General features: G+C 35.2%; 1 pseudogene; it reads left to right on the top strand.

The window, feature by feature from the left end:
- Window positions 1-2,828: 2,828 nt before the first annotated feature.
- LOC130848452 (tigger transposable element-derived protein 1-like) overlaps window positions 2,829-26,859 on the top strand; it is a 94,310-nt pseudogene continuing 70,279 nt past the window's right edge.

Genomic DNA, 26,859 nt, shown 5'->3' with positions numbered 1-26,859 from the left:
ATTCAATTCAAAAAACAGTCATATGAATAAACATATTTCCAGTTATATGACACAGCTACTATCAAACTAACTGGATAAAGAATTAGACTACCCACACCTGTAAAGTCGCCCTTTCAGAAAACCCTGGGCAACCTAGATAAGTGACTGTTTGAGTGATCCTATCTCCACTCACCTGTATCCAATAGCCAGTAATGAATGACCCTGCAAAACCCTAGACACCCCACCCTCACACCCTGATAAAGGCAGAGCCCCAAGTGCTCTCTCTCTCTATCTCTTTATACCTGTGACCTTACTGCATGGCCCTCAAGTGTGCCTTGTACCCTACAGGACATGAGTAACCTTTGTCCTCAAAGTTCCCTGATGGTTTTTTACTAAAGTGTGCCCTCAGATCATAATTAGAAACTACTTTAAATTTTTTTCCAATGATAAAGTAAACCTTATATAACATGAACAAATAAAATTTGATTTTTTTTTTCTGTTTGGATTAAATTTTACTATAACATCCATCAGAGAGTACTGATCAATCTAAAAAAACAAATTCAAGACTTACATATTAATAAGGCTTCTCTGTTCCAAAATCAAGGCAGAAAAAACCTCTGGAATATAAGGCACTGTGTTCTAGGGGCCAATAAGATAACATAAGAAAAAAGACAACTATTTAACTAAATACAACAAAGAGAAGTATACTTGGATTTTTTTAATAAAATGAGAAGCAGGGTGCTTTAATAGCAGAAGTTTTTGTTTGTTTTAATGATTTTATTGGAATTTATGAAAATTTTAAAATAAAATTTTGAAATTTTATAAATTTAGAAATGAAATTTAGAAAAATTAAATGAAATTTAGAGTTAAATGCTCCTATTCATCCTATGCTGAATAATAAATTTCCATTTAAAAGAAAATTTGGTGGAACAGTATATGTAGGAAGATGGAAGTAGTCTTTAATGAATAATAAAATGTTTACTCTGGGGAGAAAATTCTCCTCTTGGTCCTCAAAACCGTGGGATGGTGATGATGATGATGATAGTGGTGGCAGGGATGATGAAATGCTAGGGGAAGAACTATACACATGTCCGGTTAGAAGCTCATTGCTGTAGTACAGAAGTTTTGTATCTTTCAGGCTACTGTTTTCCTCTCTTCAAATTAGGTCCTTCCCTAGAGACTGCCATACTGAGTGAAGTAAGTTAGGCAAATATTTGCCAGAGAAAGACAAATATAATATGATGTTGCTTATATGTGGAGTCTTTAAAAGATGGTACAAATGAACTTATTTACAAAACAGAAATAGAGTCACAGATGCAGAAAACAAACTTATGGTTACTGGGGGGAAAGGGGAGCAGGGATAAATTGGGAGATGGGGATTGATATATACACACTACTATATATAAAATAGGTAACTAATAAGGACCTGCTATATAGCACAGGGAACTCTATTCAATACTCTGTAATGACCTATATGGGAAAATAATCTAAAAAAGAATGGATATAGGTATATGTAGAACTGATTCACTTTTCTGTACAACAGAAAGTAACACGACATTGTAAATCAACTATAATCCAATAAAATTTTTTTCTCCAATAAAAATTTAAAAAAAAATTAGGTCCTTGCCAACACTTCCAATAAAAGTCTACATTTAATGTAATGTCCTCTAATAGATCACACAGGGATTTAAGTAGAGACAAAAGCAATTGAAACAACAAGCAAATCAATAAAAAATAACATTTTTTATCCTTTGTTTTATTGCATCTTAAAAAGGTAATAATGGCCACAAATATGCCCTTCTATGTGATGGTTGCATGATTGTCAACAGTAACCAATTCAACAGTTTCAGTATTTGCAGTCAGTAGTCAAAGAACTTGGCTTCACCACTCACTGTCATTCTGCACTTATTTAACCTCTTCTATGCCTCAGTTTACACATTTGTAAAATGGGGATAATAATAATAGTAGTAGCCAACTCACAGAGTCTTTAAAAGGTTTACATGAAGTGAAATATAGAATGCATTTAGCCTCTGTATTAGCAAATACAGTAGTAATACAGGGTAAACAGAGTATAATTATTTGCCCCTACTGTTACATTCATTGAGATTTAGGCACTGAGTTTCATAAATCTCAAGCTACCTAAAAGCATCACCTGGTACTAGTCATTATAAGGACAAAAAATATAAAGCAAAAAATTACTTACTTAGCTCTGAGGGATATTTCCTGCCTGAGGTGCAACTTGGTCTAAAATGATACCATTATTAAACTCACCCAACTAAGGAGGCTTAACTGAAAAATATATTGGTGAATGATTTATCAATAGTGAGTTGCTTTACTTGAGAAGGCCTTGAAACTAGGCACTAAGTGATTGTCACTTGGATATGTAGGATAACCTATAACAAACACAAAAACAGAAAAACAAGTAAAGAGCTTTTACTTGGGACTTTGAAGTTCAGAATCATAGGCTTGTGCCAAATGGAAAATCATAGATTCTTTGGCTCTTAGTCATGTCCAATAGGCATATTCAGGTCTATCACACTAGGGAAATAATAAGCAGTCACCACACACAGGTTGATGTGTAACAGAGTAAGTGAATAAAAGCAACATAGAGATGACAGAATTTTCAGTAAATGTTATGCCCTCAACACATGCTGACTGATAGCCAATGATGACTGAGAAATACCTGAATCTATCAATTAGTTGCTGTGAGGAGAGTGATGTCAGCATCATGGCAGTTTGAGTTGTTCCTTTTTTCCCTCCTCTTTGAATTACAACTAATCAGACATCCACAACTGGAGGTGGGGGTTAAAGGGGAAAGAAATTCCACAGCACACCAGGACATCGAAGAGATGGATATTCATCTGTCTGAAAGTGGAGGACTGGGCCATGGAGAAAGTGGAGATTGCAGCAACAGAGGCTGTGATAGCAAAGAAGGCAGTACAACCTTTCCGGCAGAGAAAGCAGAAGGTGAAGGTGGTGAGGGAGGGTCTGCCTGGGCACATGTACTGCAGCTGGAGGGGACCAGTTTCTCTCTCAAAAAGGAGACTGGAGTGACTGGGGGAAGGGAAAGAAAAGGGAAGTATGCACACACACATAGAAAGTGTCTCCTGCTGTCTCTCCCCTGGAGGCAACAGGACCACCTACAGTCCTCTGGGACCCCCTCCCTTGAGGATTTCCCTACCAGGCCATGGATACATCCAAAGACCCAAGTGCTAAATACACACCTCCCCACATCCCCTCCCCCCACTCTGCTACCACCTTTAGTTTTGTTTATTTTTGTTTTCATATTCAGTCTCCCAACCTTGGTCAGCACCTATAAGAGGAACCAAAAACTGTGCTATATCGCCACCTTCTGGAAAACAAAAGTCCTCTAAATACCCACCTAATGAATTACTAGAATGAAAGTAAACAAAGCCTTGCCTAAATAAGAAAGGTGTTCACTACTTCAAATGTGGTGGCAGAGTCACTTTTCATCAAACAGCATAAAAAATCACAATAATAAGTTATCACAAAAAGAAAATGACAATTTTCTAGCCATAGAATCCGAAGACGTGGAATATTGTGATCTAACTGATAAAGAATTTTAAAATGGCTATTATGAAGAAATTCAATGAGCAATGAGAAAATTCAGAAAGGCAATACAATAATCTTAGGAATAAAATTAATGAACAAAAGGAGTACTTTACCAAAGAAAGTGGAATCCTAAAAAAGAAACAAACAGAAATTCTGCAGCTGAAGAACTCAAAAAATGAGATGAAGAATGCATTAGAATGCATTGGAAATAAAGCAGGACATACGGAAGAGAGAATTAGTGAGTTCAAGGATAGATATATAGAAATAATACAAGTGGAAGAGGAGAGAGAACAAAGATTTTTTAAGTGAAGAACCCTATGAGAACTATCTGATTCCATTAGGAAAGGCAACAGAAGAATAATCAGTATCCGAGAAGGAGAAGAGAGGAAGGGAGCTGAGAGCTTATTTAAAAAAATAGTAGCTGAGAACTTCCCAAAGCTGGGGAAGGAACTGGATATACAAGTCCATGAGGATAACAGAATGCCTTATTATTTTAATGCAAAAAGACTTTCTTCAAGACATTATATTAAAAAAAAAGACATTATATTAAAACTGTCAAAGGTCAGTAATAAAAAAAGAATTTTAAAGGCAGCCAAGAGAGAAAAAAAAAAAGCACACAGTAATCTACAAAAGATACTCCCATTAGGTAATCAGAGATTTCTCAGCAAAACCTCTACAGTCCAGGAGAGAATGGAATAGCATACTCAAAATATTGAAAGATAAAAACTGCCCACTAAGAATACTCTACCCCGCCTCTCAGATATGAAGGAGAAATAAAGGCTTTCCCAGACAAACAAAAGCTGAGTAATTTCATCAACTAGACCTGCCTTAAAAGAAATGTTAAAAGGAGCTCTACAAGCTAAAACAAAAAGCTCTACAAGCTAAAACAAAAACTCTAAGGTGATACTCAGAATTAGAATACCATAACTTTTTTAGAATAGTGCATCAAACTCTTAACTGTAGCATAAAGGTTTTAAAAAGAGCATTAAAAATAACTATAGCTGCTACAACTTGGTAATAAAATCACAGCATAAAAAGAGATAATTTGTGATGTCAAAAATATAAAAGGAGAAGAGCAAAAGGATAAAACCTGCATAGATGAATAAGGATATATTGCTATCAGCAGGAAAAGTGCTATTTTATCTATGAGATGTTTTATGTAAACCTCATGGTAAGCACAAAGCAAAAATCTAGAGTAGAGACACAAAACATACAAAAGGAAAGATGGTTTTTCACCATGGAAAACCACCAACTTATAAAGGTAGACAGAAACAGAAGGAAAAAGAAAACAATGAAAAGACAAAATAACTAGAACATAAATGATAAAATGACAGCAGCAAATCTTCTTTACATATAAATAATCACCCTAAAAGTAAACTCGCCAATCAAAAGACACTGTGGCTGGATAGATTTAAAAAAACAAAAACAAAAAAACAAAAACAAGACCAAACTGTATGCTGCCTGCAGGAGACTAATTTCAGCTCTAAAGAAACACACAGGCTCAAAGTGAAAAGATGAAAGATGATATTCCCAGCAGACAGAAATAAAAAGAAGGTGGGCCTAGCCATACTTATATCAGACAAAATAGACTTCAAGCCAAAAAGGCTAACAGGAGACAATGAAGGTCATTATATAATGATAAAGGAGTGACTACATCAAGAAGATATTACAATCATAAATATATATGCTCCCAACACCCAGGCACTGAAATATATCAAGCAATTAGTAATAGGTCTTAAGGGAGAAGTAGAAAATAATACAATAATTATGAGGACATTCAATACCCATCTATGGGCAATGGATAGATCATCCAGACAGAAAATCAACAAGGAAACATTGGAATTGAACCATATTTTAAAACAAATGAATTTAACAGACTTATACAGAACATTGCATCCAACAGAAGCAGAATACATGTTCTTCTCAAGTGAACTTGGAATGTTCTCCAGGATAGATCATATGACAGGCCATGAAACAAATATTAGCAAATTTAAGAAAACCAGAATCATACCAACTATCTTCTCTGAGCACAATGGTATGAAGCTAGAAATCAACAAGAGGAAAGTAAGACGATTTACAAATATATAGAAACTAAACAACACACTTCTAAACAACCATTTGGTCAAAGAAGAAATCAAAAAGGAAGTAAAAAATTATCTTGATACAGATGAAAATGAAAACACATCATGTCAAATATTGTGAAATGCACAAAAAGCAGTTCTGAGAGGAAAGTTTATAGCAATAATGCATAATTCAGAAATTACAAAGATCTCAAGTAAACAACGTAACTTTACAACTCAAGGAACTAGAAAAAGAAACCTAATTAAGCCCAAAGTTGGTAAGAGGAAGGAAATAATAAGAAGCAAAGCAGAAATAAAGGAATGAGACTGGAAAAAACAATACAAAGTCTAAGAGCTTAGTTATTCAAAAAGATAAGCAAAACTGACAAACCTTTAGCTAGATTAAGAAAAAAAGAAGAAAAAGCATTTGGCAAAATACAACATTCTTTCATGATAAAAACCCTTAACAGACTGGGTATAGAAGGAACATACTTCAACATAATAAAAGCCATATATGACAAACAGCTAACATTATACTCAATGGAGAGAAATTGAAAATGATCAGGAAAAGGCAAAGATGCCCACTCTCAACCACATCCATTCAAATAATATAGTACTAGCTAGAGTAGTTAGACAAGACAAAGAAATAAAAGGCATCCAAATTGAAAGTGAAGAATAAAAATTGTAATTTGCCAATGATATGATCCTGCATATAGAAAAACCCAAAGAATAAGTTTTTAAAATTTGGAATTAGTCAACAATATCAGTAAAGTGGAATGCTACAAAATCAACAGGCAAAAATCAATTTCATTACTTAACACTAATGATGAAGCATCTGAAAAAGAAATAAAGAAAATCATCTAATTTATGAGTATAATACCATCGAAAACAAAAAATATTTAGGAAAAAAATTTAACCAAGGAAGTGAAATATACGTACAATGAAAACTACTAAACTTTGCAGAAAGAAGTTGAAGAAGACACAAACAAATATAAATACATCCGTGTGTTAAAGACCTAAATGTAGGGCCAGACACTATAAAACTCCTAGAGGAAAACATAGGCAGAACACTCTATAACATACATCAAAGCAAGATCCTTTTTGACACTCCACCTAGAACAATGGAAATAAAATAAAAAATAAACAAATGGGACCTAATGAAACTTAAAATCTTTTGCACAGCAAAAGAAACCATAAACAAGACAAGAAAACAACCCTCAGAATGGGAGAAAATATTTGCCAACCAAGCAACTGACAAAGGATTAACCTCCAAAATATACAAGCAGCTCATGCAGCTTAAAACCAAAAAAACAAATAACCCAATCCAAAAATGAGCAGAAGACCTAAATAGACATTTCTCCAAAGAAGACATGCAGATGGTTAACAAATACATGAAAAGACGCTCAACATCACTACTCATTAGAGAAATGCAAGTCAAAGCCACAATGAGGTATCACCTCACACAGGTCAGAATGGCCATCATCACAAAATCTAGAAACAATAAATGTTGGAGAGGGTGTGGAGAAAAGGGACCCCTCCTGCACTGTTGATGGGAATGTAAGTTGATTCAGCCACTATGGAAAACAGTTTGGAGGTTCCTTAAAAAACTAAAAATAGAACTACCATATTACCCAGCAATCCCACTACTGGGTATATACCCAGAGAAAACCATAATCCAAAAAGAAACATGTACCATAATGTTTATTGCAGCACTATTTACAATAGCCAGGACATGGAAGCAACCTAAATGCCCATCAACAGATAATGTATAAAGAAGATGTGGCATATATATACAATGGAATATTACTCAGCTATAAAAAGGAATGAAACAGAGCTATATGTAATGAGGTGGATAGACCTAGAGTCTGTCATACAGAGTGAAGTAAGCCAGAAAGAGAAAAACAAATACTGTATGCTAACTCATATATACGGAATCTAAAAAAAAAAAAAAATGGTACTGATGAACCCAGTAACAGGGCAAGAATAAGTATGCACATGCAGAATGGACTGGAGGACATGGGGTTGGAGGTGGTGAAGGGGAAGCTGGGACGAAGTGAGAGAGTAGCATAGACATATATACACTACCAACTGTAAAATAGCTAGCTAGTGGGAAGTTGCTATATAACAAAGGGAGATCAACTCTATGATGGGTGACGCCTTGGAGGGTTGGGATGGGGAGGGTGGGGGGGAGTTGCAAGAAGGAGGGTATATGGGGATATGTGTATAAATACAGCTGATTCACTTTGGTGTACCCCATAAGCTGGTACAAGAGTGTAAAGCAATTATATTCCAATAAAGAGCTTAAAAAAATAAAATAAAATAAAGTGATGTTAAGATTTCTAAGTTTAAAAGTGTTTAATGACTTTCCATTGCCAAAGAGTTCAATAAAATTTCTTCAAAATGGAAAAAAAAAAAGATGTGGCACATATATACAATCGAATATTATTCAGCCATAAAAAAGAATGAAATTGAGTTATTTGTAGTGAGGTGGATAGACCTAGAGTCTGTCATACAGAGTGAAGTAAGCCAGAAAGAGAAAAACAAATACCATAAGCTAACTCAAATATATGGAATCTAAAAAAAAATGGTACTGATGAATCCAATGACAGGGCAAGAATAAAGATGCAGATGTAGAGAACGGCCTTGAGGACATGCAAAGGGGAAGCTGGGATGAAGTGAGAGAGCGGCAATGACATATATACACTACCAAATGTAAAACAGATAGCTAATGGGGAATTCCTGCATAACATAGGGAGATAAACTCGATGATGGGTGATGACTTAGAGGGCCAGGATAGGGAGGATGGGAGAGAGTCATGGGAGGGAGGGGATATGGGGATATATCTATAAATACAGCTGATTCACTTTGGTGTACCTCAAAAATTGGCACAGCAGTGTAAAGCAATTATATTCCAATAAAGAGCTTTAATAAATAAATAATTAAATAAATAAATAAATAAATCCATCCATGTTCATGGATAGGAAGAATTAATATTCTTAAATTGGCAACGCTACCCAAACCAATCTACAGATTCAATGCAATCCCTATCATAATACCAAAGGCATTCTTCACAGAAACAAGAGAAACAATCTAAGATGTATGGGGAACCACAAGAGATCCTGAATAGTCAAAGAAATCTTGAGGAAAAAGAACAAAGCTGGAGGTATCACTAGTCAACTAATATTCAACAAGTGACCCAAGAATATCTAATTGGTAAAAGATAGTCTCTTTAACTCATAATGCTGGAGAAACTGGATAAACACATGCAAAACTATTATATTGGACCCCTATCTCATACCACTTACAAAATTTAACTTGAAATGATAAAAGACAAACATAATACCTGGTACCATAAAACTAGAAGAAAATGTCAGGAAGAAGCTCATCAATACTGGTCTTGGCAATAATTTGGGGGGCATGTCACCAAAAGCAGAAACAACAAAAGAAAAAAAATCAACAAATGAGATTACATCAAACTTAAAAGCTTCTACACAGCAAAAGAAACAATTAACAAAATGAAAAAACCTACATAATGGTAAAATTTTGCTAACCATATATTGGTAAGTGATTGATATCCAAAATATAAAGAACTCAGTGAACTCAGTTTAAAAAAAACAAACAATTTGGCAGAAATAGAGACATATGTAGAGAACAAACATGTGGACACCAAGTGGGATGGGGGGGAGGTTGGGGGGGGAATGAATTGGAAGACTGGGATTGCCATATATACATTACTAATAAGAAAAAAAAATCAAATTGTACACTTTAAATATTTGCAGTTTATTGTATGTCAATTGTATCTCAATAAAAATTGTTTAAAAAAAGAAAAAATTTAAAAAAATTAAAAAAACAAACAACTCAACCTAAAAAACAGGCATAAGAACTAAATAGACACTTTTCCAAAGAGGACATCAAAGTGGCCAACAGATACATGAAAAGATACTCAACTTTATTAGTGAAATACAAATCAAAACCACAATGAGAAATCAACTTACATGTGTTAGAATGGCTATTATCAAGATGACAATAGACAACAGATGCTGATGAGGATGTGGTAAATAGGGAACTTTTATACATTGTTGGCAGGAATATAAGTTGGTCCAACTACTATGGAAAAAAATACGGAGTTTCCTCAAAAAGTTAAAAATAGATCTACCATACAATCCAGCAATTCTGCTTCTGGGTATATACCCAAAGCAAATGAAAATAGGATTGAAGAGAATGCACCCTCTCACGTTGATGGCAGCATTATTCAAAATAACCAAAATATGCAAACAACCCAAATGCCCATCAACAGGTGAATGGACAAAAAAAGATGTGATTACCTATACTCAGGGGAATGTTATTCAGTCATGAGAAAGGAATATATCTTTCCATTTGTGACAATGTGGATGGACCTTGAGCACATTATGCTAAGTGAGATGAGTCAGACAGAGAAAGACAAGCACTGTATAATACCATTTACATGTGGAATCAAAAAATTAAACGTGTAAAGAACAGAGAGTAAAATGGTGGTTTCCAGGGGATGGGGTGGTGGGGGAAAGACTGATGATGTTAAGGGTACAAACTTGTAGCAAATAGTAAATAATCCATAGAGATCTATGCACAGTACAATGAATATAGGAAATCATGTCAGACTGTAATTATGTAATGTGATAAATATTGCTACATCAGCCATTATATTACAATATATAAATTATCAAATTAAAAAAAAAATTACTGTTGTAAATCCCTCCCCAGAGTTCATCTCCCCAGGTAAATTTCTCAATCAATTTCTCTAAACAGAGTTAGCCATGGCCACTTATCTTTACTTTTATATAAACAAAATGTAAAATATGATCTAATTTACCTTCCATCTTATTTTCTACCGGAGAGTGACCAATGTTGCTGGTCAATATTTGACATTCCAATACTTATAGAATATCTTCCTTGTTTACTCTGTGCTAAGAAAAGAACAGAGTAGCTGCTGATTTTAGAATTTGCAGGTTTTTTTCAGCTACTGTAATAGGTTAGTTAAAATGCTGTTGGATCCTTTTAATCTTTTTATTCATTTGTCTTAGTATAGGATAGAACAATAATTTCCTAACTTTCAGATTTCACAGACCCCTAAAATTTTCTCCCATACATTTGGGAAACCAACATTTTTTCCATTTCAGTTTGGGACAGTGGAACCCTTGTTACTGACAGGCATTGTCTTTAGACCAGCACTTGGGAGCCACTGTTTCACTGAATAATGTACAACTACAACCATCCTGAGCATGTGATGAACTTGGAGTCATTCCAGGAATAAGGTCTTGGTCTTACTGATACCAAGAGGAAAAATCCCAAACTGATGTGAGCCCAGAAACCAAAAGTCTATACCTTTCTGATCCTCTGATCTCAAAAGACAGCTAACATTAACCAATTGGCAAACTACAAATTATTAGTGGTTCTTATAGCTTGTACCATCCTCTCAGTAGGCCAACCTCATCCTCCCATTCCTAAGAAGCCCCAGAATTTGATAAAAGAGAGGTGTCTAACATGGTTTGGGAAGACAGATATTCTGGGACATTTGGAAGCCCAGAGATATTTTTAGGAGATATTCAGGCACTGACTCCATTTTCCACTTCTGGGTGCTAGCTCTGAATTTTGTTCATGAATCAGAAGAACCTGATGTATTTAAACAATCCCTTAAACAGAAGCATATAGATTACTTCTGTCAATAATGAGATGTAAACTTAAGTAGAAAAGAGCAAGGAAGTAGCAAGAATTCAGCCTCTTTCCCAACCCTAGCAGGATCCCAAAAGTCCAAGAACGTCTGAAGCATAAAGAGTCCGGTGGCAAGAGAAAAATCTTACTAAAAATATTGCACTTGTTTTTGCTCTGTGTAGCTACACATTTCCTTTAGGTCCACATCCTTGGCAGGGATTAGAGACACAGAAAGAAACAGGGAGATGACAGATGATAGATAGTTGACATATAGATAGAGAGAGAGAGAGAGAGATGATAGAGAAAGAGAGAGAGAGAAAGTTGTCTCCTATCAACCCATAACCCAATCTGAACATAATACCTATTCAGCTATAAACTGATAGTTACATTTCTTGGCAAGTCACCGAATTCTGTGACCATTCTTCAAAACACATATCATTTTGAAGGATATAAGTGTTTTATCATTTAAGGATACAGGTGTTTAGAATGTAGGTGGACCCTGATTTCCAGCAGAAAATTTGATAATGTGTAATTACATCATCCAATTAATAATAATCTGATCACAACACATTTTATTAATTCCACATGTGCATAACTCCTCACCTCCACTTTAGCCTGAGGCCTAGGAGGAAGTAAAGCAAAACACTGTAAAGACAAGCTCAGCTTTCTTTGCCCTGACAAAGTAATGATAAGAGCTGTGTGGCTAAATTACCCTGTATCTAAACTCCCATACACTACATGGTGCGTTTGGAACTGAAAATAGCCAACAAAATATAATAACCATATTCAAAGATAAAATTTAATGCCCTTAACACAAAGTCTCTAGTACATGCAACCATTTTAACTATTCTACTCATGAGAAAGCATATTGTACTTGGGGTTTAAGGTAGAGCTTGTGAAATGTGAAATATTTAAATCTGCGGCAGTTAAAGACTCTTGGTTTTGTGGTTCCTTTAGGAAGCATTTATTTTAAATGACCCTTTCTGAATTTTTAACATAATAGGCATTGGAATGGTGTCATACAAAGAAATAAAGGAATAGGAAGACTCTATATGGAAGAAAATCTTCCGTAAGAGAAACTTGCTGAGTCAAAGGAGATGAAAGGCAATGATGAACAGAAAGGAAATAGAGTTAAATTGCATTGCTGAGCTTATGACCAGGTACTGAACTCAGTGCCTTCTAAGTTATGTCATTTAATCCTCAAAAATGCTTATCATTGGTTATTATCATCCACATTGTCATAGATGAGGAAATGGATTCAAAGAGCTGAAGTCACTCATCCAAGTTCACACAGTTGGGAAGTGGTAGAGTGAGGTTTTGAACCCAAACTTTTACTGCTTTTCATAATGCATACTTGGCTTATTCCAGCAACTTGGGAATTTGAGGGCCACTCACAATATCAGTAAATTCCTTCTTTATCTTCTCCATCTCTCCAAATTGCTTTTATGGTATATCTAAAGAACCACATTTTTGATGAACATTTCTTTGATACTCCCAAGCTCCAGTTTTCTCTTCCTTGTGTGAAATTCCATAGCATTCACGTTCTTCACACTTATGCATCCTACATCATATACTACCTAGTTTACTAGCCAACTTGTATACATGATTTACGTACTTGATTATTTACCTGAAGGCAGAGGCCATATCTTAAAGATCTTTGGGTTCCTCATTGTACAGAGACACAAAATAAATTTCTTCTCTCCTACCAACTTTGAGCAACAAATAGTTGCTGCCTAAAGTGCCATGTTGAAACATAATCAGTGATGGTGTGGTGGGTTGATTGTGGAATGATAGGAACAGAGGGTAGAGGAGGAGCAGGAAATGATAGCATTTATGCATGTGTGTGCTGAACCTCCCATACTACTTCAAATAGAACTTTGTACATTTTAGATTTCCATTTTCAATGAAATTAATGCAGATAAATGAAAATAATTTGTGTAAAATTTACATAAAAATTACTAAACATTAATTAAAGTGCTTTTTTAATTCAAGTTAAATATGCAAAGCTTTTTAATTTTGTTCTAACAAATTCCTATTCACAAATAATCCCTGTGGTTGACCCTCTAGTGATGGCAAAAAATGATTAACTCTTCAATTCTGGTTAAAGCTACAGATTAAGGATTAAATCGTATTGGGCTCACTTTCTCTGGATAAAAATTCTCAGTGTCTCTAATATTCTCCTCCTTCCCCTAACTTTCTCTCTAAGGAAACTGCACGAGTAGAGAAGGATAGAGTGTAGAGCACAATGTTCTTGGGAGCGTTGTGGTCCCCCTTGCATTGATAGAAATAACTACACGCTAATCCTCAGATGTGTGCTCCCTGCTGTCCACTGTCTTAAAGGGCTATGATATTTGCTCACCTTGCCACTATGAGCCCTGCTGGCCTCTTTGGTTGCAGTTTAGAGTCAGTAATTCATGATTCAGTGTTTTGGCTTCAGGAGCACTCACAGGGAGCATCAGCCATCTGTTACCAACTGGATCTGTTTTTAGTCCTTGAGGGCTGCAACTCCTGAGTCTAAAGCTCCTCCTCCACCTAGCCCCTGGCTGAGCTGTCCACTCCAGCCTGTGCTGTTGGGATCACCTTGCTTCCTGAAATAGTGCTGATTCTCAGCCCAGGATTTATAAACTTCAAAGTATCCATCTGATCAACAGTATTCCCCAGCTTTAATGTGTGTAGCCTCATTCTGGAGACTCAAACAAGTACTAGATCAAGAGCCCTAACTTTCTTGAGCCCCCTAAACTTAGTAAGCCCATGAGTTTAACCACAACCAAAGCCCCCAAAGGAAAATGGGACCCACACATCTAAATGCTTTGGTATCTTCTTGTCCTTACAACCTTTATCATGCAAATACCTGGGCCAGCCTTAAGGGGAAAGAGCTTTCTTCTATTTTTCATATTTCATATCTTGCTTCTATTAGAGGAAGCCTGTGAAGAAGGAAGGAATGTATTCTTTACACTGTTAGAGAAAACTGTGAACAGAGTCCTTCAAATTTAGTCTTAATTTGCTAAAGGAGAGGATAAAGGAATTTGGAAACATCTTTTTCAGGACTATGGTAAAATCTGAAAGGCTAACATGGCATAATTATTTTGCATATCAGAAGGTGAATATTAACTAGGTCTTTCTCTTTGTATTCTACACTGTCAGTTCCTAATATAGTCCCAGGCAATGTCTACCCCTGGGAAACTAGGGCAAAGGTCATATTAAAAAAAGGCGAAAGAAAAAAGCACATTAGTAATTTTCAAACTACATCCTCATTATATCTCAATTTCAGTAATACATAAAATAACTAGTGGTTGGTACACTCTGTTGATCAGAGGCCAAAGTCAACTGTCTGACTCTCTAAAAGGCCAGTTTGCCTCAGGAGTTTATGGTTAAGTGCTAAACTCTAACTTCAGGCTATTATTCTACAACTGCGTATTACTAGTCATGAAAGGGAATAGACAAACTAGTATGAATATACAGTGCAAATTTTCATTATAATTCAAAATCATGATTGAAAAATATATGCCCTCATGATGTTAATCATTAGTTTCATCTTTACAATATTTCATTGAATCAATTGAAATGTTGATATTCTGAGCCCATAAAATAATGTGACAGTGTTCCTCTTTCAGAGCATACTGACATCAGTTCTTCTCCCCACTCCTAACTTAAACCTACTGTTAAAATTATATAAAATTGTGTTGCATAAATCCAAACAGATTAGGGGTTTTCCCAGTTTTTATTCATGTACTATTTCTGAAGGTGGAAAAAATGGTGTTCAAATAAAGCTAACTAGATTTTTTAAACACATATGAGCCAAAAACTCTTCCTTCATTTTGTAAAAAAATATCTGGATCTTTAAATAAATAGCCAGTTCTTAAGGGATCTCAGTCATGTCTCTAAGCCTTGCCATTTGACCAAATTGGTTTTGGATTCAGTGACTGTCCAATTAATGATTGGATGCCTATTTATGGCCTCTTTCAAATAAGAAGGCACATATTGCTCCTCAATTAGAAAAAACTACCCAGTGCTTTATTCATTCATGCAGTGTTTCATTCACTCCATCCAAAGAGTGCAGGATCAGACATTGCGCTTAACTCAATTGGTTTTAAACAACAAAAAGTGGGGCACTCAATTTCTGCCTCTGAGCATGATAGAGTAAAGGGAAATGGACTTAACCCCTCACAAGTAAACAACTAGAAAATTGGACAAATACATTCAAAAAGTGTCTTCAGACATCAGACAACAGGCTGTATAGGATGTTGATCCCTGAAGAAAGGGAAACAAATGGGATCGTCCCTACAACTCTCCCAACTTTCTACCTGGAGACACTACCCAGGCCGTGGTGCAGGGAGAGGGATCCTGAGCAAAACATAGACATGTCACTGAGTTAAGACAGAGATCTGAGTTCAGGGATTTGGGTACCTGGAATCTGAAGGGCAGAGTTTTACAGATGAAAGAACTACACAGCTAGAGCTCCAGAAACACACACAGAGGCCTCCTCCACTCTTGCTGAATACAAAGTCATGATGCATAGTTTAGAAAACCACAAGTCAGGACGAAAAGCAACTTGGAAGCTGAAATCTGAACAAGAGCTCATATGGGCCTGGGAGATATTTGAGTTCATACTAGCCAAAAAATAGAGTCCTTCTTAAACACCTGGGTATTGAAGAGAAACTCTAGAAGGAAGATGCCTTAGTAGTAAGTGTAAACTAAGCACAGATTAAAAGCTGTTCTAAACTCAAAAGGCAGTATTACTAAAATAACAAAATCAGAAGACATTATAAGAAAAGAAAACTTCAGATTATTAGTTCTCATAAACATGGATGAAAATATCTTTTAAAAACACATGCAAATAAAATCATAATAACTAAAAAGGATAAAATCACAACTAAGTGGGGTTAATCCCAGGAATGTAAGCATGGGTTAATATCAGAAAATCAATGGATGTAGTTCAGTATATTAGCAGAAAAAAAAAAAAAAAAAAAATATATATATATATATATATACACACACACAAATTACCTTACTGAAAAGCAGGCAAATATAAATAACCAGTAAGCATCTGAAAATATGCTCAATATTATTTGCCTTCAAAGAAATGCAAATTAAAAAACAAATGCAAATAACTAATCTTAAAAATATTGATAATTGCAAAATATTGTGAAGGATGTGGAGCAACTGGAACTCTCACACATTTCTGGAAGCATAAAATGGTATTAATACAACTACTTTAGAAAATAATTTGGTAGTTTTTCACAAGATTGAACAATCACCGGATGATATAGCAATTCCACTACCAGGTGTTCATTCAAGACAAATGAAACCTTGTGCCCACACAAAGAATTATATGTGCATGTTCACAGAGGGTTTAGTTGTAATGGTAAACTTGAAGTAACCCAAATATCTATTAGTAAGTGAATAAGTAAACAAATTTTGATATATCCATAAAATTGAATATTACCCAACCATAAATAGAAAGAAGATATTGATACATACATGGATGAATCTCAAAAATAGGCCAAGTAAAAGAAGCTGGACAGAAAAGAGTGTGCGTCCTATGGTTCCATTTAAAGGGAATTCTAGAAAAGGTAAATTTAATCTATAGTGATTAGTTATAGTGGTTGACTAGGGCTAAAAGTAGACATATAAGGGAAAATGTACATGAGAGAATGCTTTGGGGTGATGTAAATGTTCTCTAGGTTGATTTTAGTAGTAGTTACACGTGTAGGCATTTTTCAACTCATCTAATCATGAACTTAAAATTAATGAATTTTATTGTGCATGTAAATTATGTCTTGAAAAAGTTGATTAAAAATTTTCCAGAGGAAAAAGTAAGTCACTAATTACCTTTCCTTTTGCACTTTTTCTGAGTCATATTGTGCATTCAAATCATGAGATATTTGCTCAACCTTGAATATGATACCCTGATCATCTATAACAGCAGTCCCCAACCTTTTTGGCACCAGTCTGGTTTCGTGGAAGACAATTTTTCCAAGGACAAGGCCAGGGAACAGGTGCGAGGGGGAGAAGCAGGGATGGTTCAGGTAGTAATGCGAGCGATGGGGAGTGGCAGATGAAGCTTTGCTCACTCGCCCACCACTCACCCCCTGCTGCGTGGCCCGGTTCCTAACAAGCCAGTACCAGTCCATGGCCCAGGGTCTGGGGAACCCTACTTTAAATCATTGCCCTGTGAACTCTAGATATTCAGGTGATATCTTCCAATAGGATCACCAGCTTCTAAATTGCTTTGGAACTGCCTTAAAATGATGACACAAGTATTATCAAATGAGAGCCATTGGAAGATTAGAAAAAGACTTGAAATTAGCTATGAGCTCTATTGCATAGCTGTGGAGAATTACTTAGGATTCAATAAGAGATTTATGATTTGCCATAAGTAAAACTCAGGAAAATTGAGACGGGATGCAAACATAAGTCTAACTCCCTACCTACTTACTCCTGAGGTGAATCAAAACTTATAACTTCATCTTGGCAAGAAGGTTTGTAGGATTCTTACTGACCATGGATTGCCAAAACCAAATGATGCAAGCAGAAATGTCAGGATGTTAGTACAACAGTCAGTAGGAAGGAGATGAATTACCATTTTTCTTGTCTTACAATTCTAAGAGATTTGGCAAAGGTAGATAAAACTTTCTTCTTCTAGAAAAAAAAGCAAATGTTTTAAAGTTAAAAAGTAGAAAAAAATTTTCCTTGAATATATCTGAGCTTATTTAATTAACATACATTTTTAAATTAGAAAACTATCAACATCATTTTTCTTAGTTGAGCAGAGAAAAAATATTTGTATTTACACATGTGTAAAATGATCTTAAATGATCTTTTCAAATGCAGCTTGCAAAAAATACCCTGTCATTCTCTTTGGCAGAGAGAAAAATATTTTTCTGAAACAAGCATGGCTAGCTTAAACATCTGAGAGACATTATAGGGAAAATGCCAGTTAATTCTTTACAACTTGAGTTTTCTTTCTGCCATATAAATTATTATGTGATAAGAAACTACTATGGTCTTCCCACTGTCTCTAGGATAAGTTTTAAATTTTTTGTTATGGCAATACATGACCATTTATACTCTAACTCCATCCTACCTTACCAGCCACATATTCTATTACCCTCCCAGCCTCTGCCTTCCCTAAAAAGCTGAGCCAATCCTCATCCACAAATATCCAGTGCTCTTTGCATCTCTATCCATTGTACATACCCTTCCCTTTTTCTACCTGTTCTTGATATATATCATCTTGTAAGGCCCAACTCAAATACTGTCTCCCCTGTAGAGCCTAGCTTGGTTCTCTGTGGCTCTCCTGGTCCCTGGTATGTAGCTTTATTATAGAATGTATCACAAGACACTCTTAATTTTGTATGCCAGCCTCCTTGACTACATTAGAAGACTTTTTTCAGGGCCAGGACTATATTCCACTAATTTTTGTTAGTTTGTTTCTTAATTATTACATATGCCATTCCTTGTACGGTCATTGTGAAGAGTAGAACCACAAAGTCTAACGAATTGAATTTTATGGTCTCTTGTTTGTGTTTGTTTTGTTTTTGGTATAAGTGAAGTTATTTTGTTGTGTTTCTTTTTTCTTTTTTTTTCCCCTCTCTGACCTCACTCATTTCTCTTGAGGGTAGTGTTTTTCAAGGGTTCCTAGACATCTCAATACTGTAAAGATATCATTTTTCTCCCCCCAAATTATTACATAAATTCAACACAAGCCCAGTTGAAATTCCAGTGACATTTTTTGGGAAGACTGGGCAAAATGATTCCAAAGACTAGAAGCATAAATGTCAAAGAATGTCAATAAAATTTGAAAATGACAAGTAAAAAAGAAGATATATGCTTAATTTAAAAAGTGGGGCTCTATAAACCTTCTGAGAAAGAACACATTCCTTACTTGTGCAAAGTAAAAAGAGGCTTAGATCATCACTACTATGGACAACTCCTCAAAGTGCATGTACCTTTGTGAGAGGGTCAATATAATTTAAAGGCAATGTTTTATGTAGAAAATGCTAAGTATACAAGATCTCCAATAGCTTTTCCTCATGTCTCAGACTTGCAGCACACTTCCCCCCCCCCCGAGATTCTATCCATATCTTTCTAAAAGGTTATATTTATATTTTTATGGCAGATCTAAGTAATTATAAATTACAAAACCTTGGAGTGGAAACCACTACTCTAGAAATTCAAGACAGAATTTGGTTTCAGAATTTCTTAAATCTATTTCCAACACCGTTGTTGGACTGTCTGATTATAATTCATTTTCTGAGATTAGTTCTCTACATATCCCCCAAACAACCAAGTCAATTTAGTTACTTAGTTTATTCAGATAATCAGTGTAAAAAAAATCAGATTGGTTATCGGCACCATAAAATCTCCTGCTCCCCCCCCAAAAAAATACTCAGTTGATATTAAATTAGTCTTCGATTTCAAACATAAATACTGGTGTCTCTAAGCCAAACCTTAGCTCTCTTGAGCACTGTCCATTGGATCCCTTCTCTGTCAGTTTCTTCCTAGACGTAATAATCAGACCAAGAGAAGAACTTTTTCCCAGTGGCTATAACTCAGTGAGAGAGATTTAAGTTATAATACAAAATCACACTTGCCAACTTAAATACAAAACTAGAGAAAAAGTCTTTATGACAGCATGTGGAAGCAATAGATCATCACACTCAAGACGTTTTCAGACAGAAAAGTTTCTCATTTTATTTTATTTTGTAAATGTCTATATAGCGCTAACTACAGGCAATATTGTAATTTCTGATATCAACCCATCAACTTCTTATAACAAAACACTATACGATAGGGACTATTATTAGCACTATTTTTTAGATGAATGTGAGGCTAAGTTAGCTGTCCAAAGACTTGCAACTAATGAGTAACTGAACCAGGATTTGAATCTAGTCTGGCTCCATGTTCTGTGGTCTTAACCACTTTTCAACGCAGGCTCTCCCATGACTGCCAGACTTCTAGGAGCAGGGCCAAGATAACTTGAGGACTACCTTCATGGTTCCCATGAGTGAAGAGAATTAACTTACCACTGAAAACCATGTATCCAAGAGTCAGTAAGGAAGTTGCCATTGATGTTACAAGGTTGCTACACCCTTACATGTGTCCTTCTTTTTCTTTTAAGTTGGGGTACCTATTCAGCCTTCTCAATATTTTGTACATAGAGTAATTTGTAAGATTACAGTACAGTGATAATTGGAATCACATAAAATTGATCCGAACACCTTGATTCTCTAAGTTCCATTTCTCAGAATGTAAATGTGTCTTCTCTCGGTAATTTTCTTAATAATTTTTAAATTCACAGGTGTTTGAGTTATCACTGGTCTTTACTTCTGATGCAAATGAGCTCTTCCTTTTGAATATTACAACATAAATTATTCAAAAACAGTACCTGTGCCTTACATGTATTATTTAACTTCAAAAAGTGGTTAGGAGCTGAAACTTCCTTCACAAAGTACCTGTTTCATGGATCAGCACCAGCTGCAGTCTTATGACATCCAGAGATGCCTGAGAATTGTGAATGAGTTTAGTACAAGATGGGAGTGGTAGGTAAAGGAAAGGAGAGTTGATCCCTATTCGATAGGGCTGGGCTTTCCCAAAACAATCAATAATTATTACCTAAGTCTCTGGGAACTGAATTGCCCACATACGTAGAAGGATATACAAAGAAGCGTGCCTTGCATTTTATCTTTAAGCTGGGTATTCAGGCATTTTTAAAAGTAGGCAAATCCAACAGAGGCCATAATGGTGTTGGGTTCTGCCAGTCTTCAAACACCAGAAGAGGACTTCATGAGTCAAGACGCCCGTCAGGACTGAGAGAGCGGTTAAGAGTTTGGTTTCTGGGGGCCATCAAATAAAAAGGGCCTTTAGGAGAATTTCTGTTCCAGACTCCTGTAACTACATCTTGACTCTCGGCAGTGGGTGGAAACGTGAATACATCTATGCCCTTCTAATTATTGAGAAGGGCCAAAAGAGAAAAGGGAAGATTTGACCAAGGCATAAAAATTATCTCCAAGAACAATTAGCTAAAAATGATATCATTTGGCTAATAGCATGAAGTGCTGAATGTATATACAAATATACGTGACAAATTCTATATGTATGTGTACATGATATTGGAAGAAATATGTGAACGCAGACATGAATGAACAACACTAGACATTCTTGGAAATAATGATGGCTGTTCTAATAGATGAAGAGCTATTACTGGGAGATGAATTAGACCAATCCCACGTAGCTCCAAAGAGCAGAGACAGGATCAAGAGTGAGAATTAAAGAGAAACTAATCTCACTCCTATGAAGAGAAGAACCTTCTAAAATATTGAGCATAATTCCTTTCCTATATTTTTTCTCTGCAAACTTTCCATCATCTCTACTATAGTTTTCCTTTTTATGGCTCACTTATTAATCTCCTTGTTATTTCTCGATGCTTGAGCTTCCTAGAAATTAACTTGGCAATGCAAAAAAATTTTTTTTCAGGTTCTATAGCTAATGCAAATGTATCTTAAATAAGTAAGAAGTATGGTTGGTTAAAATAAAGATCTGATTAATTTTATAGTGTTTTTTATAATGGGTATAATATTAAATTATTTAGTGAATAGTCATCCTTTCCTTTGAGGAAGTATAAAACAATATACATCACAGGTATTCAGTAGGTTTTCTTGGTAAATAATTACATCCTTCATTTCTTGGCAGCCACCATGAATGTAAATTTTTTTGTAAAAAACCAAGAACAATGCCTCCAACTGGTCCCCTGAGGAAAGAAATAAGAATATCATAGCTGCCAACAGCCACCTTTTCTAACCACTGAACTGTAATAGAGACCTAAATATGCTCACATCAAAATATGTACAACTGCATCATTTCAGACAACCAAAAAGAGGTAAAAATATTACTAATGACAAAAAAAAAAAACTTATCTAATTAACAGACAGCACCTTCTCATCTTCTCTCCTATCTGCATAGGATGAAAATCCCTTCTACTAGATGGGAAAGTATAATTGTGAAACCACTGATTAACATCTGTTTTACCTTAAGTGGAGCTATGGTTCTCTCCTAGTTAATATGTGAAAAAGAATATGAAGAAAACACACCGAGAGTCTCTGTATCTCAACAAGAGCCCCCAGGCCTTTGAGATTGGATCCAGTTAATCTCAGTGGGCCACGTTCCTTCCTGCAACACGAAAGGGTCACGGTAGCCTTCACACATATTTATCTTCACCCCATATCTCTGTCCACATAAGGTGAGGCAGAGAGCATCAAAACTTTTGTTTACCATCAGACCTTCCACAGACTCTGAAAAAGATTCCGTATTTGAAAGACAGAATTGTCGGCCCCGTGGCACAGTTGTTTGCTGACAGTAAACCAGAGAATCTGACTGATTCAGTTCCATATGATTCACTGATGCTTCTTTGGGGCTGATAATAGCCATGGGTGAGTAGTTTGGTGGAGAAAATGTAAATAGCATTGAGAAAAGTGCTCATGCATTATCTGAGCATAAACCATTTTTGCCCCTCAGCACATGCTTCAACACTTCACAGAACTAATGTTGCACGAAAAACAATTTCACCAACACTGGTTCAGGCATTGCATGCACACATACGTCCACATTCAGACACATGCACACACATGTCTCTAAACAGTACCTATGAACTGCCTAATATACGTGAGTCTAATGACATTTTAGGGACACACAAATACTTTTAATAACAGATGCTAAACCATAGGGACAAGTTAGAAGTTGAAATAAATGTGTGTCAAGCCTGAATAATAAATATTTGCCAGAATGGCTTAAAATATTTATATTCCTTGCACCAGTTAACCCAAAATCTGCCTCCAGGAAAAAAAACATAAAATTCAAGCAAATATTTATGTCCCCCAATCTTTATTGCAATGTTGTTTATAATAACAACAAAAAAACTAGAAGTAACATAAATATCCAACAATAAGGGAATCAAATACATTTATAATATCTCTTGTTATTCAGAATATTACTCAGTGATTAAAAATTATGTTTCCTAAAAATATATAATGTTGGGAAACATATCTGATATAATGTTTGGTGGAAAAGCCAATGGAATTCAAAATTGTACAGACAGTATAATCTCAATGTATAAGGCATATGCACATAGAAAAAAGCTGAGCGGAAACATATCAAAATGATAAAGTATTTCTAAAGAGTGAGATAATGCATAAGAGTTCTTTTCTTGTTTACACATTTTGGTATTGACAAAACTTTCCACAATTGACAAGTATTGTTTTTATTGGCAGGAAAAAAAATAAATTTCCCTTCCTTATAAAGTTGTCAATAACCGTTTCCTGAAGAAGTCACTTTCTAAGCTTTTTATCTCCTAGCAATGCTGTTTCTCTAATGACATTTTCCCAAAATTTAATTAAATTTCCCAAATTTAATTAGTAATTGTGGAAATGAAAGAAAAGAAAGTTAAACTGAAGAATATAATGTCCTCAAAAATCTTTCTTTTAAAAGGAGTTGTGATTAGCATGACAACGCTGGGGTAACTTGACCATTCAGGAGGAGAAATTTTCCTCCCAGAGCAGGGAAAGACAATCCCAGTCTTTACCTCTTGGGATCTTTGGCTTCCTCTCAGCTCCTTTAAGATGTCAATCAAGTTCCTGATGGTCTTGGTAAAACTGAATCTAAAGCAGACCATTATTAGTTTGTCTTGCCAGCTCTGAGATTGTTAGCCTCTCTGGGAATTAAGAGCAATGTGGTTGCTAGGCACTGCCAGTCTCAGATGTGTGACTTCGTTAACTACAAGTTACACAATCTAGAAATCAAGCCCTGGGAAGGGAGACTAGGCGTCCAAGTCACAATCTCTTTTCGGTCAGTGTGAAAGATTTCTTCCTCAGCTGAATGGAGGAAAAGAAACCTCTAAGCACCAACTTGGATAAGTATGCATTTATTAGTGTAACAATTAGAAAATACATTGAAGTCTCCCCCAACTGCAACTATTTCTTCCATCCAATCTCTCATCCTGTGAGTCATGATACAACTGTTGTGTGATTGTGAGTGTATGTTTGTATGTTTGAAATTAATGGTTAAGAGCAATGTTTGTAAAATCTAATCTTCTTTGGCTTTATCAGTTCCGAAAAAAAAAAAAAATGTTTATTTCATAAACAATTTTAAGGTCTATTGTGCAGACAACACTGCACTGTAGGTGAAATCAAGGAGACAGAAAAGAGATCAATGAGCCATGAGTCACTTCACCAAGTCAGGGAAACAAATTCCCCTTTAGGTCCCCTTAAGGACAGTACAGCAAAAGTCTCACTTCTAAATGCAAGTGCCTCTCCAGCAGCCTCTTCCTTCATACCTTCCATCATTATTTTTTCAGAAAATAACTGATCTCATCAAAAATGAGTAATTAAAAAAATGAGTAATAAACAGAAATGAGTTATTCTAGGACCTATACACAAAAGTCACAAAAATGACTAAGAGAAAGATATGAAAAATCCATATAGAGATAAAGAGTTTAGACAAATCATTCAACAATTTTAAAAAAATTAATTCTAAAATAAAGCATGATATCTATTTTAAGATGAAAAACTGAGCTGACAGTGCTCAAAAAAATAAAGAAAAAAGCTAGGGACAAAAAACTAAGCATAAAAATGACACAAAATAAAATAAAAATTATAAAGAAGATGATACATAGGAAAAGAGATAAAGTTCTCTGATGTATACCTAGTGTTCATAATGCAGAGAACAGAACAAGTGGAACAGGGGAAAACATTCAAATGGATCACAGAGGAAAATACTATTGAGATAAAAATTAAAACTGAAGATTGAAATGGCTCACCACGTACCAAGGGAAAAAAGTAGATCATTGTCAAAATTAGGATGAGTCCTTGGGGAATCTGACAAATATATTTTATGCAAAATGAGCAGCATCAAGATATATTTAGAGGAAGTCATACAATTACAAGGATTAAAACACAAATCATAAAGGATTCGGGAAGAAAAGGCAAGGTACATGTAAGCCAAGCAAGGAAGTAGGAGAAAGAGTGAAGTTGCCAATTAATTTCTTCTTCTATGGTACTGTCTAAAGTGGAAACATGTAATTAAATATAAATAAAGAAAGAAATGAGTGCTCTAATTTTTTTTCTTTAGCTTTAGGGAGATTTTTAAAAACCAAATCAATCTTTATTGTGGTAGAGAAACATTCATCTGAAGTTTCTGCTTCAGATAATTTTGCAATTCCTTTTTATTTCATAGGATTGTGCTTTTGTTAAATGTAATTAAAATTACATTTAACACTTAAAAATTGAATGTAGTCTACCGTCATCCATTTATTTTTCTAAAATTACCTTTAAAAAAACTCTCTCTACATATGGATAGAAAGATGTTTGAAATGATGTTATCAAGTTTGGTTATTTCTTGGTTGTGAAATCGGAGAATGTTGTTTTTAACTTTATCTTCATACTTTTCTATACTTGAATTTGCAAATAGAATATTTTTAGGAAAACAGCACTTATGCATTAACAAATACAATAATTTGAAATGCTTTCTCTAGGAAAAATAAATAATTTGTACATATTGAATGTGTCCATCAATGTCTGCTGATAGGTATCATGATTGCAGGCAATAACTAAATTGAGGGCTCTATACAAAGAACATCACTCTAAGAATCACATCAGATGAGACAACACAGGAAATTCATGTGTCAACTCTACACCTTTCAAAGCAAGGATTAAAAATATTTGCTACATCAAAGCTTCTTAGTCACTCACTTATACAGTACTCTGAAGTATACTGGATCATTTTTCTTTCTTTAGCTACTTTTATTCAGGGAACTGAAGCTGCCATAGAAACAGTCACACTTTGACATTAATCTATACTTACAACAAAAGACTGAGAGCATAGGTTAAAAAATCAGAATGAATTGTGTGAGTTGATTTTGATGAGTGCCATTATCCTATAGTTACATTGTGGATGCCCAAATAAGTATACTTTTCTTAATCTTTTAGCAATTTTCTTGATTGAGACCCTCACAATTCTAACTAAGATTGGGGGAACCGTCCTAAATGACCCTCCTGCTTTTCATCTCTGTTCTCTTGTCCCAAACCACATCCCCATTCATCCTCTATGGTGTATGCCTATCAGAATGATCTTTCTAAAAGTTAAATCTGTTTTTCTTATCTCTATTCTTAAAATTCTTTAATAAATACCCAATGCCTTTCCTATAAAATCAAACCCTGTTTTGTCATAGAAGGTCTGTATATCCTCCTTTATAAATAAATTTTAGAAGAGAAGAATGTCTCCCCAACAGGATTTTTTTTTCTTTTCGTAATGCTTTACCACAGGATATTGAATACAGCTCCCTGTGCTATACAGTAGGACCTTGCTGTTTATCCATACGATACATAATAGTTTGCATCTCCTAATCCCACACTCCCAGTCCTTCCCTGCCCCCACAGGAATTGACAGTCAGTTTACTTTGAGATACCTGTCGCAATGATGGCTCTACTTGATATATTCAGGATTGAAAGAGCTGAGTATTGCATTTTTTGTATTTTAGTCATTACATGACCTAATTTCCGTGGCA

This window comes from Hippopotamus amphibius, chromosome 3 (assembly GCF_030028045.1).
Source record: "Hippopotamus amphibius kiboko isolate mHipAmp2 chromosome 3, mHipAmp2.hap2, whole genome shotgun sequence".
Classification (NCBI taxonomy): domain Eukaryota; kingdom Metazoa; phylum Chordata; class Mammalia; order Artiodactyla; family Hippopotamidae; genus Hippopotamus; species Hippopotamus amphibius.
The sequence above is the reverse complement of the archived record's forward strand: the minus strand, read 5'-3'. Positions and strand labels throughout refer to the sequence as shown.